At 37.1% G+C, this 24,750-nt stretch overlaps 1 pseudogene; it reads right to left on the bottom strand.

Moving 5' to 3' along the window:
• Positions 1–3,377: 3,377 nt before the first annotated feature.
• The window catches only part of LOC107540089 (3-oxoacyl-[acyl-carrier-protein] reductase pseudogene), a 44,496-nt pseudogene continuing 23,123 nt past the window's right edge, over positions 3,378–24,750 (bottom strand).

Below are 24,750 nucleotides of genomic sequence, written 5' to 3' on the forward strand. Positions count from 1 at the left end.
GACAAGGGGGGACTACAATAATAAATAAAATCCAGTTTTATAATCCATTCTGATAGCGATATCATGCTGAGAAAGTCTATGGGTTGCCCTCTTTATTTGGAAGAAAAAAGTAACACTGAGCACCAGTCTTCCTTCAGAGATGATCTGTTATTGGCAAAGAGTGATTATTTCAGTGAAGCACAAAGGAATTATCCTACACAGAAGAAGGCAGTCGGTTATGTGCTCCCCATTAGAGGAGGAAGGTAACAGGCCGTAGGGCCACTGCAAGAGCATGTTGATGGGGGGCTGGCAATTCCAACTTGACGATGGTGAATTGATGGCAAAGAAAATGAAATTCAGAAGCCAGAATGTTGACTACTTACTTGTGTGACTTGATATTAAAACAAGCTTGTTCTATTTAACCATTTCTCTTGTGAAAATTTTCATTCATTCATTCCATTGCTTTTTCTAACAAACATTTATTGAAGGCCCATTGCGGGCTAAGCACTGAGCTGGATGCTGTGGGAGACACTGGCATGAATGATACTCAGGTTAAGTATTAAAGGTATTTTTAACTTGGGAAAATAACAGTATATGTGCAAGAATGCCTGTAACACGAGGCAAGTAATAGGTGTATAAAAGACAGGGAGAATGATATTTTTTCTCTCTTCTCTCCTTTTCCTTTGTCTTGTCTTTTCTTCCCTTCCCTCTCTTTTCATTTCCTTTCTATCAATATCTGCATACATAGTGTGCAAAAGTTTTATAAACAAGAAGGAAATACCAGCTTGATAATTTCAGCCTCTGTTCCAACATTGGATGTAGACATAAACTAGAATTTAGGGAGTGAGTGGCAAAGAGAGTGGGACCTGTGAATTTATAGGGAATAATGTTTCCCAAGGCAACCATAGGTGATTTTTTTTTTTTTTTCCGGTAAAAATCCATAGAGAAAGGCCGAGATAAGGCAAACTGAGGAAAGCAGGGCCGGCAGTGTGTTGAAGCTAGCTCACATTCATGAGAGAGGCTTGTCAATTGTTTAGGAGTTTTGTGAGCCAGATGTTAAGCTGTCGGTAGCTTGAAATTAGCCATGGTGGAAACATTTACATCACATAAAGGGGTAAATGCTATAAATAATGACCCAAAAACCCCCACAAAAAAAACAAACCCCCTGAATGGAAAGCTGCTTTGCCAGTCCACTGTGGAAATAACAACTTCAATTGTTTTTCACCTTTCTTGTGGGCAAAGTTATGCGTATTCCGTATGTAAGCTTTCAGCCGCTAAGGGAGGCAATAACATATTTGAGGACTTACCAGAGACCACAAATTTGTGTATGAAGCTTGTGGAGCTGAAAAGAATAGAGAAAGAGGGCATGCTGATGATGCCCAGAGAGCATCTTCTTTGATCAACAGGAATAAGCCAAAGGACAATTAGACAAGTGGATATTAGTCATTTGGGAAAGAGGATTTTCATTCCATATGCCAACCACTGGTAATACTTGCCATGGTGTTTCTGTTAAATAAGTCTCTTACTGCAGGCCTGTGAGGAGGCATGGGACGTAAAAGTGCCAATGCTTTTACCTTGTTATTGTAGAATGCGGCCTTATATAATAAGCAATAGTTTTGTTTTGTTTTATTTTTATTTACTTATAACTATGTACTTATACATATGCATAGACAGTAATAAACATCTAAATAGTATAGGAAGGTACAAAACACAAACAAAAAGTCCTAGCTTTTTTTTTAAAAAAAATATATCTTCATTGATTTCAGAGAGAGGAAAGGAGAGGGAGAGAGAGAGAGAGAAACATCAATGATGAGAGTCACTGATCGAGCCCCCAACCCAGGCATGTGCCCTGACCGGGAATCAAACCCCGATCACCTGGGTCCCAGGTCGACGCTCAACCACTGAGCCACACCCGGCTGGCTAGGTCCTTGCTTTTTAGTTTCAGTAAGATAATTCAGTCTCATCCTGAGTTTTACTACTCTTAATATGCCACACCACTCCAAGGGTTCTAGTTCCTTTCATTAAAAAACAGCACTAAAGATCAAATCTAGGGGCTAAAAGTGGAAATTTTAGCATTTTATATGAGAATTGGGGATCTGGCATGCCAAAGAAACTACTTGAGTTACACAGCAAAAAATATTTTTTTTTTTTTTAAAGAAAAGATAATTTTATGATGTTATTTTTTTATTTCTCTTTATTATTTTGCATTTATTTACTATATCCTATTCATGTTTTTGCACTGACTTTCAATGTAAAATTAAATCTGATTATATAAAATAATGTTCAGCTTCAATAATACTGTAAAAGTATTACTTTTTAAAATGTAGTAAATATTTAAAACATTTTTAAGTAAGTAATAAAAATCAACATGCATCCTGATAGTAAAATACCACACTAGTCCCCACAAAATTGTTCAAAGCGAAGTAGATGTGGCCTGATATTTTACATTCAGTTTGTGCCTTTATCTCTATTCTTAGGCAAATATTTTCTTTTAAGACTAATGCTTCTGTTCCTTGTAAAGATATGTAATCCATTGTTGCTGCATATTTACATTTATGATTGTTCATAAGTAATTGTTTACTAAAATTTTAGGGTAAGAATCATTCTAAATACTCTTAATTTTTAAAATGTAATTATTTTTTATACTATTTTTAAATAGTTTGTTATACTGAGTGTTTTTTATTTTATTTAAAAAACACTTCCACTTCCTAAATTGATGAGATCAAGTTAGCAGATATGTAAACCTTAAGATAAGGGTTAATGCTCATCACCAGTGAGAATTCCTATGCAGAGGATCAGCTGTACCGCACTTATGTTTGTATTTTGCCCAGCAGCTCAATCAGAGGTAATGCCACTGGAAAAAAACACACACAGCAGACTCTAAATTCATGTCTGTATAAAACCAATACTATTTTTTTTTCAACCCATGTAAAACTGATCATCCAAGGCATACGAAAAACAATACAATGTTTAATTTTAGCAGGGTTGCTAGAGCACCCACAACTAGCCAGTGCCCTGTAAATACTCTTATTTTGGCCATGGCGCACAAGGTTAACTCCTAGAGAATTCAGCCTGATGTAATAAAATAACTCATGAAAATTAAACTTTCTAATTTTTCCACTTTTGAGACAGATATATAAATTAAGGTAATACCTGTTTATATCTCTTGAGAAATGTCTATATACTAACATCGCCACAGTCTCTATAAGGTACATACCATTTAGAAAACACAATTGGTCAAACATCGTTCTTTTCAGATATATACATATAAAGATGGAAATCGACATTCGTAGCATGAATAGGTCTGATTAGCAAATGTCACCATTGTAGATATGATTGTCTAATCAACAAAGTGTGCCCTTGGTTCTAATTAGCATTATACCTGAGTCATCTGTAAATTAAATCCTGAGCTGCAACCCCCCACCCACTACCAGAACATGCCTTGTAGTATATGGTGATTCTAAGAAACACAACCACGTGTGCCACATCAGTAGGTTTTCCAAATCCCCCAAGAGGGATATTTTTTCTTTAAATGTTCTTCTTCAAGTCTTTTGTCATATCTGTATGAACAAATCCTGGTGCAACTACCTTCACTCTAATTTTCTTTCGTGCTACTTTGGTAAGAGCTCGTGAAATCCAACCTGTCTTCCTTTCCCAACACTGTGCACGGACTGGCCAGCCTTGCCTTTAAGCCAATAGCTCTTCCCACGTTACCAACACACCCTCTCTGCGGCGAATCAAAGTTTTCAGGGCAGCTTTGCAGGTCCGCCTGGAACCCAACAGGTGAGTGTGAAGCTGAGATGTCACATCTTCGGTTTTTGTTCTTACTACAACGCTAGCCCTGTGAATTCCAGCCGCATTTGCCAAGAAGTTGACAGGACCCACATTTTTCTCCATATCTTCAAATGTATTTTGAACGTCATGTTCATTGGCAACATCACATCCAAATGCCAAATGACCACCGCCGAGGTCACAGGCGGTGGCTTTGGCAGCTTCCAGATTTCTGGCAACAGTGGCCAGTCGGCAGCCTTTCCGGGCCACTAACTGAGCCACTAACTGGGCCACTAATTGGGCCACTGCACTGCCAATGCCCCGGGAGCCTCCAAGCACAGCACAAAAAAGCCAACCCCCGCGAGAAAAAGCACCCTCCACCCCTCCTCCTGCGGCCCATGATTAAGTTAATTCTTCTGTATTGGGGTATATGATTTTACTTTTAACTTAACTAAGTTTCTATTTAGCCCTAAAAGGATACTTTTTAATCTAATTTCCTTTCCCCCCAGTTTTGATGTAACTTACTGCGTACCAAGTAACACTTCGTTGCCTGTATTTGGAATCCTGTGTACCCCTGCCTCAGGGTTCTGGAACTGGCCACCCAAACCCCCTCTCAGTATCCTGGACGACAGACTGTCTGAGAAGGGAAAGGAAGCCTGCCCTCTTCCCTAGGAAGCTGTGAAGATGGTACAGGCTGGAGACATCTAATATCAAGTGGACTGCTATACTATTAGAAGAAACCAGCAATAAAAGGATGTCTTTTTGTTGTTAATATTCACCTGAGGATATTTTTTCCATTGCTTTTCAGAGAGAGTGCAAAGGAGGGGGAGAGAGAGAGAAAGAGAGAGAGGCATCGATGTGAGAGAGACACAGTGACTAGTGGCCTCCCGCACGCACCCAATGGGGGTCGAGGAGCGAACCGGGACCTTGATCTGGATTCGAACCCGCCACCCTTCCGTGCAGGGGCCGACACTTTAACTGCTGAGGCACACCGGCCAGGGCTAAAGGATGCCCTTGAGATTTTGCCTAAAAATAACTTTTAACTTTACTTCCATGGGCACTTTAGTCAACATACAACTTTTATTTCAGATAGCTTTGGTATTGAAAAAGAGTAGATACAAATATTTATTAGCTCAATGTTACTGTATCAGAGTAATTATTCAGTTAGGGAATGTGAAATAGTCTCTAAATAAATGCTAAGAGTCAGAACGTTTTCAAACCTCAAGAGTTCAGGTAGAACAATTTCTGCAGGTAGCATTGCCCGGTTCCACAAGACTCAACTCAAAATAGACAACAGCACATTGCGTTCTAACATATTTCATATTCCATGTTATATTTAAATTACATTTAAATATCTTTAATCGCTTTACTAGTAATTCCAGAAATTTTGGATCCATTTCTAATACTTTTCATTTTCACATAAGATGAAAATAGAATTTATCAACTTTTAGCAACAGGATGTTTCAACTCATATATATGAACATATAGAAAGTATCTATAAGATATCTATATCTATATTATCTATATCTATATATCTATATCATCTATATCTATATCTATATATATCTATATATCTATATCATCATCTATATCTATCTATATCATCTATCTATATATCTATATCTATATATAAAATATTGTCATCAAATGATCCTCCCAAGATAAATACTTGATTACCTTATTCTTGCAATTTGGTAAATTTAACCTTATCCACAAATGTTGAAAATGGTTTTTCTAAAATCTTGACAGGCTGACCAGGCATTGAGCTTCCTGCTTTTGGCTATGATCAGAAATTTGTTTTTAAAATTCTGTGATTTATTTTAAATTCTTCACCACCAAAGAGATTCAAAGGAAATTAAATGCTTCCAGTCGACTATCATCTGCCAGAGACACTGTAAAACTATAATCTCTCATTTTGTATGTTCACTTAACATCAGAACTCACTTAGGGAGGTGATGCCGTTTGGGGGCCTTGTGAGGTCCTACACTCCATTCAAATGTCACTTCCACAAAAGACTGCTGGCGGTACTTCCGGTCTCCCAGGGCAGCCAGTTCTCAGCATGTGGCTGTTCCCCCTGCTCATTTTTCACCCACACTCCTGATGCTAGAATTCCTGATATTTTAATAACTTTGATCCATTTTTAATTCCTTTGTATGATATATTTTTCCTCTGCTCAATATTATCCATTTGGTAACCTCTCCAGTCAGTCTAAGTAGGAAAATATTTAGATAGATATGTCTGAAAAACTGACATCTATAAGTTCATTTCCAGGATGATACATGGTTCCTAACAATACTGAATTGTAATATTAACATAATTCATCTAAATGGGATAAATAATTTATTCTCACAGACATAATTGTGTTTAAAAGAGATGACTCTCTTAAACTGGGTCCAACTGAGATGAGGAGGAGATTGACATTGCAGTTGCTTTATCTAAGCTTATAAATTTTGGGGAAATACTTTTCCTTTATCTTTTCATCTGTTTTTAAATAGGTGACTTAGAATTTCAATGTAAGTTTGCCATTTCTTAATAGAAAAAGGGTGGATGTTCATCCTTCCAAGAGAGAGTGAAAGAATGTTTTAAAACAGGGGTCAGCAAACTACAGACAGCCAAATTTGGATTGCACCCTGGTTTTGTATGGCCTGTGAACTAAACCTGGGTTTTACATTTTTAGAATTGTAAACACACACATTCACAGAAGAATATGCAACAGGGATCATACTTGGCCTAAAATATGTACTATCTGGCCTTTTACTGAAAATGTTTACAGACCTTGTTTTAAGATAGCTTTAATAAAATAATAATTTAAAATGTTTTTTATGTGACAGGTACATGGAATTTTGTATGTATTAACTTACTGAAATTTCATAAAGGTCTTTAGTATATTGAGAATTAAAGTATTGTCCCCATTTTAGAGATGAGAAAACTGAGGTGTGAAAGGTTAATATCACATATCTTCTGTCAGAGATAAGATTTTTACTAAGGCAGCTGGGTACTAGAGCTTGTACTTGAAACCATTATACATACTGCCTCTGAATATGAGCTGATACTTTTTGTCTATTTTAGGTGTGTGTGTGTGTGTGTGTGTGTGTGTGTGTGTGTGTGTGTGTGTGTGTGTGAATCCCGCTCCTGACACCAATCTACAATTAATCAAAATAGAATGGTGATGTGATTGACAGAACATTGTTCACACACAAGGCAAACTAAACAATTCTTTTAAGCATGGGAAGGCCATAGTTACTGCACACAAACTGGCTGTGCAGTGCAGCAAACATAGCAACACAATCAGCTGGATGAGTAAGACCCTCTTACTCTTAAGTCCCAAGAAGTTTCCTAACTACTAATAATGCTACTTGGTTTGGGTGATCTCTTCAGGACACTAGCCTTGACATTGTCTGTTGTTTTATAGTTTGTTGGTCCCTTACAATTCTCTTTAGAGATTTGTGCTATGTGTCTGTCTGTCCAAAATTTGAAATAACTGTAGTTGCTACATTCCCAAAGCATTTCTCATTGCTATTGTAAGACTGGAGAGATTAAAGGTAAAATCTACACTTGCCACCCTATTGGCAGGTTTAGGCTTCAGGCCTGCCTGAAGCACAACTCTTCAGTAGCCAGTCTGCTGCTTTTTTCTGGTATCTCTTATTTTCTTATCCTTGGTATATCTACCTATAAATTCAGGGAGAAGTTTTGGCTTGTTGTGAGAAGAGTTCCTAGCTCTCTTGCAATTTTCTTCTATGTATATCCCAAGTTCTGGATCCCTCAATTATGGTTTCTTTATTGATTTAATTTTACTTGCCTTTGGTTTTGCAGGTATCTGTTAAAATATTTAGCATACCATTATGTTCTCGGTGCTTTCATAAATTTGTTCCTTTTATAATTTAATGGCATTATTTCAAGAGGATTTTTGGGAAGAAAGGAGAAGTAAATATATGTACTGGCTTCACCAATCTGAAATAGAACCTATTAAAATTTATGTGACAAGGAAATGCATTTGGGGACATACTGATAGGTTTCCTTTCATTTTATGCATTATTGTACTTCTTCTCCTACATGTTGGGAGCCTTCTCATCAGTCCTAGAATGATGAAAATAAGAGAATCTAAGAAGTAATTCTTGATTTTAAGTTAAAAAATCCATGGTATAAAACAGAAAACATTTGGACAGATATATTATTTTTTTATCCCTAGACTATGTTGAGTTCCATGCAATGGGAAAGGGAAGAAAAGAGGGACTGTGTGGACTGATGTGATGTCAGCATCAAGAAATGACCAAGTGCTGTACAAATCAGAACCCTCTGTTACTATTTCCTGGCAGATGCTGGGAACTGAGGCTATTTTTGGACATTTTCCAGTGTCCATTCCAATGAATAGTATCCATTGGTTGGACTGAGAAGTTGTTAGGAGTTCTTTTTGTTCCCACCGATGAAGACCACCCATTAACAGCAGTCATCGGCTTGCTTGTTTACCTTCCAGAAGGGTTAAAGCCTTGAGGTTTTGTTTAACCTTCAAATTATCCAGTGTAAATAGTCTCATTTCATGGCTGAGGATATTTTTCAGTCAAAAAAGTAAAGAATGTATCTTCATGTACCTAGTGAGGAAACGGTGAAGATGTGTCCGTCAGTCAGAGGCCCTGCAGGAAGAAGTGGATACACTTAACTGGGTAATTTTAGAAGAGTTTCACTACTTTTGTGAAGGTTTTGACAGCTTTAGGAGCATCAATAAACGTAGTACAATATCCCATGGCTAGCTACAGCTGGGCTTTACCTTCCTAGGACCTACAAAGGTCAAGGGAGACAGTGGCTCCCAGAAGCTAGAGAGGGTTCCTTTATGAAGAGGGATTGTAAAACAAACAAACAAACAAACAAAAAAATCAGCCCTTCTCAAGCTTACTTGACTAATCCCTTTTTCAGGTAATAGTTATTACCATCTTGTGGAACTTTAGGAAATGCTAGTATAGATATATCCCTGCCTAATGAGGTAAATGAAATGATTCCTCCTGACAGTGTTCCTAATTTTATGGTTCTATGAAACTTTCAGAATTGGACCTGTCATCCAATAAGGCCAATTTAAAAAACAATCTTAGCTAAACTTTCAGTTTCAGAGTTGTTATTCTATTCTGCGTAGCTGCTCTTTAATGGCAAGTAAGGAACTGTGTCAGATTCACTCTTAATGAAGCTATTTTCTAATTTTATATTATCTTTTGCTTTTTATATTTATCAGTGGTTTTCTGGAAACTTGCGATTTAGAGGAAAACTTAGAATATACTACTAAATATTTGGCTGTTGCAGTATTTCATATATATCAAGTTTGGAAAATGTATAATAATTTTATAAATATATTTAAACAACTGTACTGTGTAGCATTAATAGCAGAGAATGCATTTTTATTTCACTAGACACATATTAGCATGACTTAACTATGCAAAATAAATTGTGTTAATTCAAATGGGAATTGAGAATAAAAATTTTGGCTCTTCTGACTTTTGTTTCTAGATTCAAAATAAGATATATAATCAATGGAGAGGAAACCAGAGGTTCTTTCTGCCCAAATTCTACTGGTTACTTTTTACTTAAAATGTAAATTTTCTGCAGGCAAAGAATTGATTTAAAATTCTTTCATATGTCTCTTTTGCTGTCTGTAGTCTAAATAAGAAGTTCTATCTTTTGTATTTTTCATTTCCTTTTCCAAATATTAAATTTCTTCCTTGCTCAGAAAGGTCATTTAAGAAAAATAACGATCCATCATTTCATTGATATTTGTTAAATAAGTGATACATTTAATATATTGGGCATCTAGAAGTCTGAGGATATTGGATTTTGTTCTATGTCTATTACTGTATGATGTAGAATGTTTATTTAGCTACCTTAGCCCAACAATGTGTAGAATATCTAAAGATATGTGAAATCTTTAGTTTAAAGGGGGCACAGGATTACATGACAGTGATAAGACCAATTCTCTGAAACATAGATTGTGTTATAATATTTTCTTAGAGGAAAAAAATCACTGTTCAAAGGTAGACTAGTATAACAGTTAGTATAATAGTGCATGGTAAATATTTAACAACCAGCCCTGATCTGAGTGCAGCCAGTTTCCATCATGGCCACTTTCAAGTTAGGAACATAACTTCATTGAACAATGAATTGGGATATGTGCAATAGCACACACTATATAGTGTTTCTACCACCCAGAAATAACAGGACAAACATAATCAAGAGCATTGATAATAAAGTAGTGAAAGCATGAGGAAGTAATGCATTTTGACTACTTATTACCTTCGTTTTAAAATAATTTAAATGCAAGTTTATGTAATTTGTTTTTATCAATGGCTATATTTAACAACCAACTCAAAAAAGTTCTAATAATTTAACAATTGGCTTTTGTGAGTTAGTACAAAGTATCTCTCATACATCACTGGATAAAAGTATGAAACTTAAAGTTAGATAGTTCTGATTTTTATTACTTGGCTCTGCTATTTACAGGTTGTGTGGCAGTGTAAAGTTTATATTTGTTCTTAAACCTTAGTTTTCTCAAATGAAAGGTAAGGTAAAAATCACATATATTTCGAATGGTTGTGATGAGTAAATAAGATGAAAGCTCTGCCTCCCATGGCTAAAAATTTCAAAAGGTCCCTATTAGAACTGTGATCATAAAGCTTTTTTTTTTTTTTTTTTTTTAACTAAGAGAGAGTCATTAAGAGGAATATGCTCAGCTCCACATATTGATGTGTAATTTGTATAATTCAAGGGAAGGTAGGTGGCTTCTTTAAGGATTCATACTGCACGATCACTGAGAATGAATGTTTTTCCTTGTGATATGTGTAGTTGGTTCCCACAAACATTCTTCCTGCCTTTAGTGGGGAGATCCTACTTTGTGGAGAGTTTGCACATGTCCTGGAGTGTTTATTGAGACCTGTAGGCCAAGGCCTCCTCTTTGGTTCATCCTTTACAGAGTCAGTGGAAGATGGTAAAAATGGGTGGAGACTTAATATGAGTTACCTGAGAAAAGGAAGGGAATGATTTAGGAGGCTGACATAAATCTAAGGGCAGGAAAAAGACTAAGAGCTAAGAGTTTTATGATCACAAAGGCGAGCAGTAGCTTGCCTTGATGAAGTCATTGAGTTTAACAAATATCGTGATCTTCCATTATGGACTGCTTCACTGAAAAATAATATTCAGCACTTTCATAAAAGTTGCTTGTTTTGAAATCATTTCCAGAAATTTTACAGAGAATTAAACAAAATAGAAAATAGAAAGTAATGTGATTGAGCAGATATTCTGAAAATACAATAAAGCGATTAAACTGTTTTAGATCCTGGCTTGTCTATTCCAAGACTAAAAGGTTGTATCTATTGTTTTGCCTGAGCTGTTTTTAACAAGACAGTCATTACTTACAGCGGAAGTTTCCAGACCAGATGTGTCTAATGAGAACTCTTGAAAGTCGTGAAAACTCTCAGAGAACAAGAAATCTATATTTACTTGGATTACAAGTAAATCAATGACAAACGCCTCTACACTGATGTCTTGAATAACAGATAAAAAAGAAAGAACATTTAGTATTATTTTGGAGAGCTTAAGAAAATAATTAGGGTTATTACATTTTTAAGTGGAAGACATTTGCCCTTCAGAGGTCATAATAAAGGCTGTCTTTCTTCAAATTGCTAAATTTGATCAATATTTACATGAATAGTTGGGAAAATGTCAAAATAAGAAAAATAAATGTGACATACCTGAAACAGTTTAAGGACTAATAATGGAAAAATGTGTATGAAATGAAGTAAACAAAACTGACAAAAAGACATCCAATGTTAATTCATTTTTCTAGTTTTAAAACTGGAAAAACACCACTTAGTAATTATTGTATCTTACTGTTTAACAAAAAACACACAACCTGATCAATAATTTTTAAATTTCTTTTGCCCACTGAAAACCATCCAGATGTTGTGACTTTAAATTTAGAAAAATGAAATGAGTATGGGAAATGGCATCTAACAATTGAAAAATGTTAGCAGTAAATTGTATGACAGTGCAGCTGCTAGGAAAGGTGAGCACAAAAGGCCGCGAATATTCTTTAAAAACTTTTGTAAGTAAGCAGAATATGTGCCAGGCCAGCTTGTTTCCTTAATCTTGTCACAGAAAAAGCTGCTGTGACAGTAACAGAAGTTGGTGACTGCTTCGGTATCTTCCAACAGCAATGTTTTCTTTCCAGACCCATCACACATAATTTTCAACAACGGGGTATTTTAAAAGCACATGCAACTTAGATTTTCATTAAAAAATATCAGTCCTACCTAGGCCACTGATCCAGCTATTCTTTATAATAGTTTGCAGCAACCCTCTGAGCTAAGACCACCTGAATTTGTGGCTCTACCACTTAATAACTATGCCAACATGAGCAGCTCTAAGTTTTGTCTATTTCTTCTGCAAATAAGGATGGTAATATATTGACCTCTTTCAGTTGTTGTGAGGATCAAATATAATGAGGAGCACAATATATATATATATATATACTCTAATAAATGAAAGATAAATAATAAATACAAACACCAGGGTGCAGTATATCGCAAAAATTCAGGAAGGTAGATCTATAGGAGGAACATGAACCAAAAGAATGTCATGATAAGAAGGCAGTGAAAAAAGAATTGGAGGAAGAATTGCTCTTAAACCGAAGCCCCATATTCATGAAATTAGTTATTTAAACTCAGCTTGAGGACACTGACCACTCCTCGTCTGACAAAGCCACTAAGACTCGGGTGGTGGTGAGTACTGCTACTTATAAGTCTCTCAGTCTGTTGATTCCTGAATTCTTTACAACATAGCTGTCCTTCCCATGTGAATTCCCTCCTTTGAGTGCAAGAATAACTACACGGTGATAAACCTTCTTCACTGTTTTCAGAGGATAGACAGACTTTCCCCCACGTTCCTTCAGGTGTGGGAGAGCATTGGCAGGCAGCCATCAGTCCAGAGGCTACCCGGGGGCCTTTTGGAAATAGAAAGTATTTGCTTTAAAACACCCTGCACTGGGAGCATAGTAAGGAGGGCACATGACAAGCCCTGCTATGGACTGAATGTTTGTGTATGCCTCCCCCCCATGCATGTGTTGAAATCTTAATAATTCTGCGTGATGGTATTTGGGGATGGAGCCGTCAGGAGATCATGAAATCATGAGGTTGGAACCCTCATGATGGCATTCATGCCTTTATAAGAAAAGACAGGCGAGAACCTGCTTCCTCTGTTCTTGACCATGCGAGGATACAGGAGAAGGAAGGGGCCCCCCCCAGGAACATGATCAGCTGGCACCCGGGTCCTGAGCTTCTCAGCCTTCAGAGTGATGAGAAATACATTTTTGTTGAAGCCATCCAGGCTATGATATCTTGTTATAGCAGCTTGAATGGACTAAGACATGCCCTTCCTTGGCCAGGGCCTATATTAGGCTTCTTGCTGTCCTTTGGCTAGGAGAGCAGCCCCCACAAGGAATGACCTGTCCTCAAGCCACTCCCACTAGTAACAACAAAAATGACAAGCAATAGGATTGAGCCACGGTTATGTGCCAGTCCCAGGTCAGCTGTTCTAGATACATCATCTGATGATCCCATACACGCCGTGCCCTCCTTTTCTCAGGGAAGCCTCCTCCGGCAGAGTGAGAGAGTGGAAAACGTTGATACCTTCCTGAGTTGTTTCCTTGGGAGATTCTCCTCAGCAGTGTGTGCTCCTCTCCAAAACTCCCACTTCTCATGAGCTGCCAGCGCCATGTTTGTTGTTAAACTTTTTGAACATATATATTATATGCCAGACATAGTTCTAGGTGACTGAGACACAGCAGTGAACAAAACGAAATACTGTAAATACAATTTTCATTTGGCAAATATTTGGTTGATGTGTTTCAAGTACTTTTTTAAGTCTTTGCCAAATCTGTAACACCTCACATTCACGCTCTTACTATCTTGGTATTAAATCATGCATTGATCTTAATTCTCATATTGACTTTTAACTGAAACATATCTAATGTGAATAAATATAGTTATAATCAGCAGTAGCTTCTGTGTATGAGGTCAGTTTTCAGGTATGGATAGGCTTTAAATTTTTCTTAGGTTTCATAATCAGGTTACACAGACGTGTCATGCTCTAGAACCACTGGAGACTTGTACTTAAGTGTCAACTAATGCTACTTTGAAGCCTGCAATGATTCTGGATGTTATATTTTGTCAAATGCTCTGTTTCTTATCAGTGACCATTACTTTCAGGTTAGTGGACTATTGGCCTTCAGGCAAAACTTTAAAAAAACTGTTGGTTCATACATTGCTCCAGGCTCATTCCAGCGCAGTCTGTAAAACTGCAATTTTCTTTATCAGGTTAAAAAATATATAAGCAGAAATAACATGGCTATGGTTAATTATAAAATTTATATTGCTGTTAAAAATAATCACTTTTCTTCAGATTTTTAGAAACCAGGGCATGCATCTGGAAGAAGAAAAAAACAGGGACTACTGTGAAATGAACAAAATGGACATAATTTTGCAATTGAGATTATCCTGCTAAATTCCTTGAATTCTGGGTGTACTCAGGTATGAGAAGCAATTCGGATTTCATATGTGAAAACTTCTGCAGGCTCTTGGAATCCACATGGGAGACTGGCTGCAGAACTACAGATCAGGGGAAATATGTGCACATATCTTGTCTTGAATTCAGCAAAGGATTTGATATAGTGCTTCCATATTGTCACTAAGCTGGAAAAATGTGAGTGGAATGCAATGTAGTTAAGTGAATCTGCACAACTGTGCTCAGTTTATTTGACTTATAGATGTTCAGTAAATGTTTGTGGAGCTAAATTGAAATGAATTGATCTATGTTAGCCTGTGTGGAGTGCCACAGTAATGTGCATTGCATCATTCTAAACCCTGCTCAGTGTACTGATCAGAGACGGGTGGAGGCTTCCAGGAACAACTTGTTGATTCACATGCCTTCAGTCAAATTGTTTTAGCAAGTGCTTCCTAACAGTTAAATCTAACGAGACCTTCTCACCTCTATCCCATCTGCCGCGTCTGTGGCATGTAATGCTGACTTCTGCCTCTTCTTCCTTTCACTTCCAAGGTACCAGTATTCTAGTTTTCCTCTTAACTCTGGGAATATTCCTTTTCCTTCCTTGATTTCACTCCTGTTCACCCCTTAAATATTCATTCTACATCATCTTCACAATTTTACCACTTTGAGTGATTTCATTCATGCTCTTGGCTTTACATAACTGTTTCTAATAAAGATTCCCAAATCTGTATCTTCAGTCTAGACTGCTTTTCTGGGCTCCACAGCCATATATCCCATATCACTCTTGGCATATTGACTTCTCTTTTAAATTTAATTAGTACCTTGAAGCTATTCAGCATGAGTTAGCTTAACCTCCTATCTCTCAAACTTAAAGTTTCTGATAAATGAAAAAGCATTGGCATTGGACACAGAACTGTGTGTGATTTTTTTATATCCATCACTTAGTACTTATACAAATCAGAGAAATTACTTAACCTATTTATATTAGTGTTCTATTGCTGCAAAACAAATTACTACAAACTTAGTGGCTTCAAAAAACACTCATTTATTATGCGTAGCTTCTGTGGGTCCACGACCTGGACATGGCATAGTTGGATCTTCTGGCTAGGATGTCTCATTAGGTTGTAAATTAAGGTTTCAGCCAGGCCTGAGAAGAATCCCCTTCTCAGCTCCTTCAGGTTATAATAAAATTGTGTACAACTTATTTGTATTTGTTTGTAAAGTGGGGTTAGGTATAAAACTCAGGTAATTATAAGCTGGTGCTTTACCTACGTTAATATCTGATGTGACATTCAGAAGTCCTGTGGGACATGGGTTAATTTGTATTATATAAGATGGTCCTGTGTGTTTTTGGTCTCCATACATTAAATTCCACTAGTGTTTACTATTTGTTATGGTTACCAAAAACACATCCACAATTTTAAAATCACCCCTTGTGGATGATACTGCCCTCTTGAGAGTCACTGGATGAGGGGTTTAAAATATTGTTTCTAACAAACAAATGTGAATTCCTACCTCCATGTGGAAGGCACTGTTCTAAATGCTGTATTCACATGGTAAATAAGACATTATCTCCCCTTCTCTCATGGAGCTAATATAAAACAGAAGGGATATTGAACACTTAATACTCTTCTTTGCTTCAAAGATAAACCTCTTAAAAATGTAAAGCTTATTATATACCTGAACTCTCTTATTCTTTAACTCCTTGTTCAAACTTCAGTTGAAGTTTATCAGGCCATGTTCTATAAAGAACAGGCTTGTTTGCTACACAACATATTTCTTCAAAATGCAGCTGTAAATTTTTCCCCCAAGATTTTCATCTTTTTTTTCCCCATATGAATTTTCTTTTTTGATCAAATTGAACCCTTGACTATTGTGTGAACCACTCTTAAACTCTTCCACTTCTGTGCCTCCTTTCCACTGTTATCATTTTCTACATTGTTTCTTCTCAATGTCAAAATTCTGATGCAATTCTGGATGATGGAGATGGGAAGCAGAGGGCAAGTTTATACAAGGTTGTCAGTAAGGACTCAAAAATTTTCAAAAAAGGCTCTCAAAATTTTCATCTGTCAAAATTCTCTTCTGTTTTCACGGCTCTTCCTTGAAGCCCTTTTAAATTACCCAAACAGATGTGATACATGATATTTTAAAAAATATTCTATTCTCTTAGGTTTGATATAGGGGCAGAATATCAGGAGGCCAATAAATATATTCTTGCTAAAAAGAAATTCTGCTTTGTAGTATGGCTATCTGCGAATCTGACAAATTTGTAATTTCTACTTTATCCTAATTTTTAAACACTTTAAGGGTAGGGTCTTTATCTTACTCATTTTTCAATTCCCTTCACAGCCAAGTACAGTATTGTAAACTTATTGGTTCTCTGTTTCTCAGGAAATACTTGTTGAATGTCTTCCATAGGTTAGAAACTGTATAGGTTTTGGGGTCAAACACCTTGGCTCCGGAATTAGAGAACCTGTGTTCAAACACTACTTCTTCTACTTGGCTGTGACATAGGCAAGTTCCTTAGAATCTAAAGGCCTTGACTTCCTCATCTTTAAAATAACGACGACAGTGGTAATGATCATGGTGGTGGGGACTCTGCTGCTGCTGGATGATGTACTGTGTGCTGGGCACTCTATTATGATTTCACTTATGTGTGGAATCTAATGAACAAAATAAAGGGACAAAGAAAATAGAAACAGAGACATGGATACATGGAACAGCCTGCCAGCTGTCAGAGGGGAGGGTGTAGGGGACCTGAATGAAAGAAGGTGAAAGGATTAGCCAAAAAACATACACGCATGACACAAGACAGAGACAACAGTGTGTTGATGAGCGAAGGGGAAAGAGGGTGGGGTAGGTGGAGGTCAGCCCAGGGGGCAGGAAATGAACTGGGAAAGAGATTTTGCTTTGGGCAATGGGCACACGCTGCAGTGTGCAGATGATGTTTTATTGAGTTGTACACTTGAGACCCGTATGGTTTTGTGATCCAGTGTGACCCCAATACATTCAAGTTTATACATAAATAAATAAGTAAGTAAAGAATTGATGTCCTGACACAGCCCTAGTAAATTCCACTAATATTCCCCTTGGATTTTCCTTTCTGTGGGAAGCAGATGAAATAGACTATGGACATTGTCTATATATCTTGTTTCACCAAGATGTGTATATCATTTTAATAAAATATAGATTGTACTTCGTAAAAAAAAAGAAAAAAGAAAAGAAGAATTAGGGTCAAGAACTAATGTCTCTGGAATCAGACTGCAGGGGATTCACATCTTAACTTCATTGTCTACTAGCTGAGTAACCGTAAACTAGTTAATTAGCATCACAGCTTCAGTTTTTTCCAACAGTTAATTGATTAAATGAAGATAAACCTGTCACTGCTTTTTATTGTCCACTGAATAAAATTCAAGCTACTTGCAATGGTCTAAAGCCAGTTCCTAAATTATCTGACTCCTCCCTCTCTGTCTAAACTCATTCCAACCTGTCATTTGCTTTCTTGGGGGTGGTTCATTTTCTGTTTTTCAAACAAGCCAAGCACCCTTCCACGTTAGTCCTTCATACTGTCACATGACAGCCTCCTTTCTGTGTTTACTCAAATGTCACCTTTTCATAGAACCTCCTCTGAAGTGACCCCCTGCTCCCATCTCCCTCATCAGCCAGGTATTCTCTCTGACCTTACTTATCCTGACAGATACGTTATTTGTTATAATTATGTCATTTACTTACTGGGTTTTTTTGGGGTCTGGTTGGTTGTTTATAGCCCATTTCCTCTACTAGAAAGCAAGCTTTGACACGGCTGGGCCAGAGTGTGTTGTTTGCTAACCTAGTTCCAGTGTCTGGCATACTGCTCAACCCAATTAAAGGGTCAAAAAACAGAATTGTATGCATAAGTGGAAAAATAAAATTTTCATAGGTTGTGGAGAAGATTAAATCATATATAGTGCCTGGCAAAAATTAAGTGATGAATTAATGTTAGTTATTATTATTATTACTAATTATATAAAGATAGAAACAGTCCATGCTTTTGTAAAGTTTGCAATCTCCACAGGAAGATGCAGCATGTAACAGGCCAATTATGATTATACTAAGTGCTGTGTGAATGGGGTTTTTGCGATATGGGAACATGTAGATTTGCTCAGGAAATATTTGCTGAACAGCTGTTGTACTTGAACATACCTCAAGAGCACATGGTAAGAACAAGCCCAGCTCAAGAATGAAGGGTGGAACCCATGCTAATCCTTCTAAACAGATGTAACATTTTGTTACCTTTACAAGTAATTATCTGCTATCCATCGTAGGCAACGGCCTTGTTTTATCTTTGTTGACTTTATCATCTGCTCCATTATAGCTCCTGAAGGTATAACAGATCCTGGTGTAGATCATGTTTATGCTTTCATGACCTTTCCCCCTCATCCCTACAACTGCCTCGATGAGATTTAGTTTTCCTACAGCCTCCTGAAAGCTTCGCCAACACTGCCCCAGATGAAATTCGTTCTAAGTGAAGGCATGTCCCCGCTGTGGGATTGTAGCTTCAAGACCAGTCCTCCAGCATCCCCTCTTCCAACCGGTTGCTGCTCCTAATTCTCTCCTATGCGGACGTTTTCAGGCCGCCACCTCCCTCTGTATGTTTCCTTCCGCCAGTGCCCTGGAATTGCCGTCCCCAACTCTATAGGTTATACATTTACCTTCACAGAATGTTCTATATCTGCATCCCCTCTTCCCTCACCAACTTTCAGTAATTACAGTTTTATTCTTAGAAAATAAGTTTCCTCCTATTAGAAAATTTTCAGTGCACAGTTGTGGAGATAAGACTGGCCTCTCAAATGTTATTATTAGAACCATAATGTTTCCGTGTTGATAAATTATAGATACAGCAAGGCAGTTACTTTTCCCACCGGGATATCTGCTTGGCCATACCAAAAACGCGAAACAGGAAGAGAGAGGCAATGTGGTCATTTTTTCTTGTTGGTTGATTTCCCACATCAGGGATATGCCCTAGCAGGGGCTGAAATAAGAACATTAATTTTATTTTAAAATAAAGAAAAACATAAAGCAAGATCTTAGTGTTATGTGGAAATATGTACTGCCAAGGATGGTTCCTGTGAATCATCCCTAAGTACTTTCAGTCAGATTTTGTAGACACACAAGTTCAAAGATTAAATAATGCCCACAGAGTTTGATAAGATCCTAATGACAGTTAGCCTTCTGGCAATACTACCACTAAGCTTGTTAAGAGTAGCAAAAAACCCACCACTGAACCACTCAGAGGATATAACGGGTCCCTGGTAGGAAAACAGAAAGGAGGGACTGTGTCTGGGCAGATAGATAATGATTATAATTGACTAACCTTTAGAAGGAACAAAATCAACAGCACTTTGCCTCTAGATTATCAGGCAATAGATTTCCTATGAGTAACATTTTCAGAAAACCTCTCTGCCTTCGAACTTTAACAAAAAGCTTAGAATAAAATCCTACAAAAATGAATGTGTGCTGCTAGAAGAGATTTTCAGGGTGGTAGTGGTAGTCATCACTATTATTATTACAATAATATACAGGACAGACCACATATACATGTGGCACTATAAAAACAGACAATATTAGAGAAAATGAAGAGCTAATGATGGTAACGAAGGGTTATTTAGCACCTAATGAATGTTTTTATGCTTATTCTTTTATTAATTCATGCACCCAACTGGAAAGATAATAAGCGAATAGTAGAGTTGAGGTTTAAACAAAAGCAGTCTGCTTCTGGGTCCAGGTTATAACTACTATACTATATATTATTATACTATATACTATACTATACCATACAACTCTATACTATATAATATAATATTGCCTCTCCTGCACATTTTATTGTAGTTTTCTGTGCATCTGTTTTTTTCTAATCCTCATTGAAGGATATTTAGGGAGGGTGGGAGAGAGAGAGGTGGGGGAGAGGAAGAGAGAGAGAGACATCAATGTGAGAGACATCAATTCGTTGCCTCCTGCACACACCCTGAACCAGGGCCAGGGATTGAATCTGCAACTCAGATAGGTGCCCTTGTTCTTGACCAGGAATCAAGTCCACAACCCCCCTGCGCTAAGGCCTACTCTCCAACCACTGAGCTACACAGGCCAGGGCTGTGGATCGATTTTTATGTGTGTTTATCCTTCAGCAGTTTGCAAGCTCCATGAGAATAGTGACTGGGTCAGTTAAATTTATGACTGAGTTCCCATAATCTAGCCCAGTGCTAGGTGCGTAAGTGTCTAAGAAGTTGTTATTGAATGACTAATGTTAACCAGAAAAACGGAAACTAATTAGACATTTTTGGACCAGAAACTAATTAGGCATTTTTGGACTTAAATAGTGAAGGAGGAAAGGAGTATAACATTATTGTGCATTATTCTTTTGAAAAACTGAAATTTCATTCATTTTTTTGCTATTTTATGCCATAACTTAAGAAAGTAGATCAGCAAGGACATTGCTGCCTGGCCGGGAGTGGCTCAGCGGTTGAGCATTGATCTAGGGTCCCGGAGATCCCGGTCAGGGCACATGCCCGGGTTGCGGGCTTGATCCCCAGTCGGGGGCGTGCAGGAGGCAGCCGATCAATGACTCTCATCATTGGTGTTTCAACTCTCTCTCTCCCTCTCCCTTCCTCTCTTTGAAATCAATAAAGATGTATTTAAAAAAAAAAAAAAAAGCACAAAAAAACAACAAGGACATTGCCAATAGCAGGCAGAAGACAGTGGGCTCAAACAAAGAAAAAAGAAAATTTCTGAAAGGCTTTTACTAGATGCCTGTCAGTTTCTTAAAAGGCTCAGCAGATAGCTATGCATGGCAGAAGTTAAATTTGAGACAAAGCTCCCTGAATCCTGAAAGTGTGTTCTATTTTAATTACAATTTTATTTTTAAGAGTGTAATCAATGAGACTAAGATATGAAGTATGAATTCCTCTTGGCTCTTAGTTCCTCATACTCCTAAAGAAAACATTGTATGACCTGGATTGATTGGAACAACAAACCTATGTTATCTACGGGTTTTGTGTCTAGGACACCACTTTGTGAGTAGCACATATTACCCAAACATCCCCAAATTTCACCAATTTATGGATATGAATGAAGTCAGTTATATCAATACTCAAGCTTTTTATTTCTAAGCTAATGCAGGAGTTTTAGTACCTTTTAAAGACTCACCATCCCAGGAGTATTTTGGGAAGTCCTGAAGTTTCTTACAGAAGTTTATAAATTCACGTAAGCTTCCATCACGTTATTTCATTTGTATTTTGGCCATAATCACTAAGGTCCCTCATTATTTACCCCAGTTCTGACGCTCTTAATCTTCATGGTGCTATAAGATTTGGTAGTCATCAAAGAGAGCACAAACATACATACATAATGCTCAGTTGTGTAGTGAGGTGGTTGTTTGGACCTTCAAATATTAAGCTATTTTGGGGGGATCACTTTCTATTCACACTGATGATCCTTTTTCTCCTTGGAGGGTTATACTGCCACTAAGGAAGCCAAGCTAGGATGAGATTTCAGTGTCTGTCATCTAACTAGATCTTTGCTGTCATCTAATCCTCAAATCCTGTTGTGAAATTGTCATTCCAGATTCCTTCTTCCCTTAGAATAAATTCTTTCTCAGGAGCTTTGCCATCTTTCTGTGCCATTTGGCAACCTTACTCTCTCCCTCTCCCAAGCCAGTCCAAAAAAATATGTATATGAATCTGAATTCCTCTCACCATGTTGTGCATCAACCCCCCCACCCCCCCCCCCGTAAATCAGTGTATGCAAATAATTGTGCAAGATGCCATCTAACTCCATATGATAGTCATGTCTGACTCTGAGCCTTGGCCCAGCTGTGACTTCATCATGTAATACAATGTAATCTTTTTGGTTCCTAAATTGCAAGATATGTCTGTCAATAGCCAGGGCTTCATTGGAGATTATAAATACTCATTTATTCATTGGAATCTTTCTTCTCTTTGGAATATAGATAATATATTTATTATATATGCACATAATGTGTATTATATATATTATATATGGTATAATAAATATATATACATCCATATAAATATATATATATATACACACATATAAAATGTGTTATAAGAAGTTGGCTCACACAATTATGGATGCCAAAGTATCCCAAGATCTACAGTATAATCAGTGACTTGAAGACCCAGGAGAGCTGATGCTATAGTTCCCGTCCAAAGTCCAGCAGACTCGAGACCCAGGAAGAGCCAATGTTTCTGTTCAAGTCTGAAGGCAGGAAGAACTGATGTCCCAGCTTGAAGGCAGTCAGTTAGGAGGAGTTACTTCCAATTCAAAGGAGGGTCAGTCTTTTTGGTCTATTCAGGCCTTCAACTGAGGCCCACTCAAGTTAGGGAGGGAAATCTGATTTACTCGGTCTACTGATTCAAATGTTAATCTCATCCAAAAGCACCCCCACCAAAATGAAAAGAACACGCAAACAAACAAACAAAACCCTTACCAACACATCCAGAATAATGGGTGTAATAATAACCAAATACCTGGGTACCCTGTGGTCCAGTCAAGTTGATATATAAAGTGAACCATTTCAGGGATCATATGCTCTGGTTCCCAGCCTCAAAAGATGTGCTTATCTACTAAATAGTTCTAGACCTGGATAGAAGTAAACAAGTCCCCAGAAAGCTATAAAAAGGAAATCTTGTTCTTTGGATTAAAAATGTAGAATAGGCCATATTGTAGAATCTCTAATATAATAAGTAAAAAAATGGGGAGAAAACCCCATAAACAAAGACTCAGATGTAAGATATGGCCACCAACAAAAACTAATAAGAGAAGGGGAACAGAACACTATCAAACACCTCAGAACAGGCAGCAACTATAGAAAGAAACAAGTTTCCGGAGCGGATCAGCACTCCTCCCATTACTGAAAAGCTGTTAGGAATATTTAAAAAGTCCTGAGAATTTTCATTAAATCTTCCGAATCTAAAGAGAATCAAATTAGGAGTGTACGTGTAGGCTTTTCTTTTTCAAATTGGTTGGTTGACAATATGAAACCGAAGAAATGAACAAGTGCTGATTTTATCTGAAAGACAATGTATTATTTAGGTCAAAATTAGGCTACAAATGACAGAAAACAGAAAATAGTAGCTAATTGAGATATGCATTATTTCTTTCTCACATAAATGTCCCAGAAGGTGACCCCGGGGTGGGTTATGATGGTTTGTATTATGGGTGACCTGAGGCATTTTTTCCCTTGGTGCTCCAACTATTTGTTGTTTTGACCTCATGTAAAAGATGATGACATTCACATTCTAAGCAGTGGGATGCAGGAAAGGACAACCATGCTGTCCCTTAAGGAAGGTTCCTGAAAGCTTTCCTTGTATCCCATTATCCAGAAATTGATGACTACACTCAACTCCAAGGGAGGTTTTTATTCTGATCAGCAATGAGCATAGCTTAATATCAGTTCTTTTACTATAGAAAAGACAATGGATGTTGGCAAGAGGCAATCTTAATACTGATTTTAAGGATCAACCTGAAATCTGAGACTATTACCTAGGTGGCATGGTTGTCTTTCCACAATTAGAGGAATTTAGCTTCAGTGTAGGGCATTGAACAAATTCTAGAAGAGCAGAAGACAAGGTTAGTTCATTAGGCCAACTTTGATTTCTTCCCTCACTCTTTCTTCCATGCCCTCAGGTTATGGAAAATATGCATGGAACATGAAAAACTATAACACCTCAAATTTCAGGTAGTTTGGAAGAGAAGACAAACTTGTTTCTGATATTAAAGGACAGAATCAGAAAGTCCCTTACACTATAGAAAAGTAAATAATAAAATAAGACAATTGAGATAAAATCTTTCAAAGAAAATGGCTTGGCACAGCTATCTAAGCAATTTAAATTTTTTAAAAATTCACAATGCAAAAGACAAAGCACAACTTTGAAGAAACAAAATCCCAAGGAACAGAAAAAATATTCTTACAAGAGATTCATGCTGTGAAACAACTTAATAAGAATATAATTAAATAAAACAAGAAATCCAATAGGAGATGACAGAATAGCAGAATGAGTTTAGAATAAAGGTTGTATGTTAATGGAAATGCAGTAAGGATGAAAATAATATAATTTGGAACCACCAAAGATGCTGGACTAGGACTTAGAAACATCAGTTACTAATAATGTATTTGCATTACAATAAAAGATGCAGATAATTCAGGGGTTGGACTTCTGATTGTATTTCCATTTCAAACATGAAAAAAAAAAGTTTTGGAACTTGTGTAGCATATATATCATTTGATTGAGGAGGTTTTTATAGTTAGTCACAGAAAAACATTTATTTTTTTCAGTAGATTAAATTCCTTTTTTTAAATAAACACACAAGATTGAAGAAACAAGTGTGGAGTGTGAAAATGACATGCAACACTTGACATTTTGAAATTTGTTTTCTAATAGTTTCATACAAAGAATAGCCTGC

Source organism: Miniopterus natalensis, chromosome 9 (assembly GCF_054644295.1).
Source record: "Miniopterus natalensis isolate mMinNat1 chromosome 9, mMinNat1.hap1, whole genome shotgun sequence".
In the NCBI taxonomy this organism is placed as follows: Eukaryota; Metazoa; Chordata; class Mammalia; order Chiroptera; family Miniopteridae; genus Miniopterus; species Miniopterus natalensis.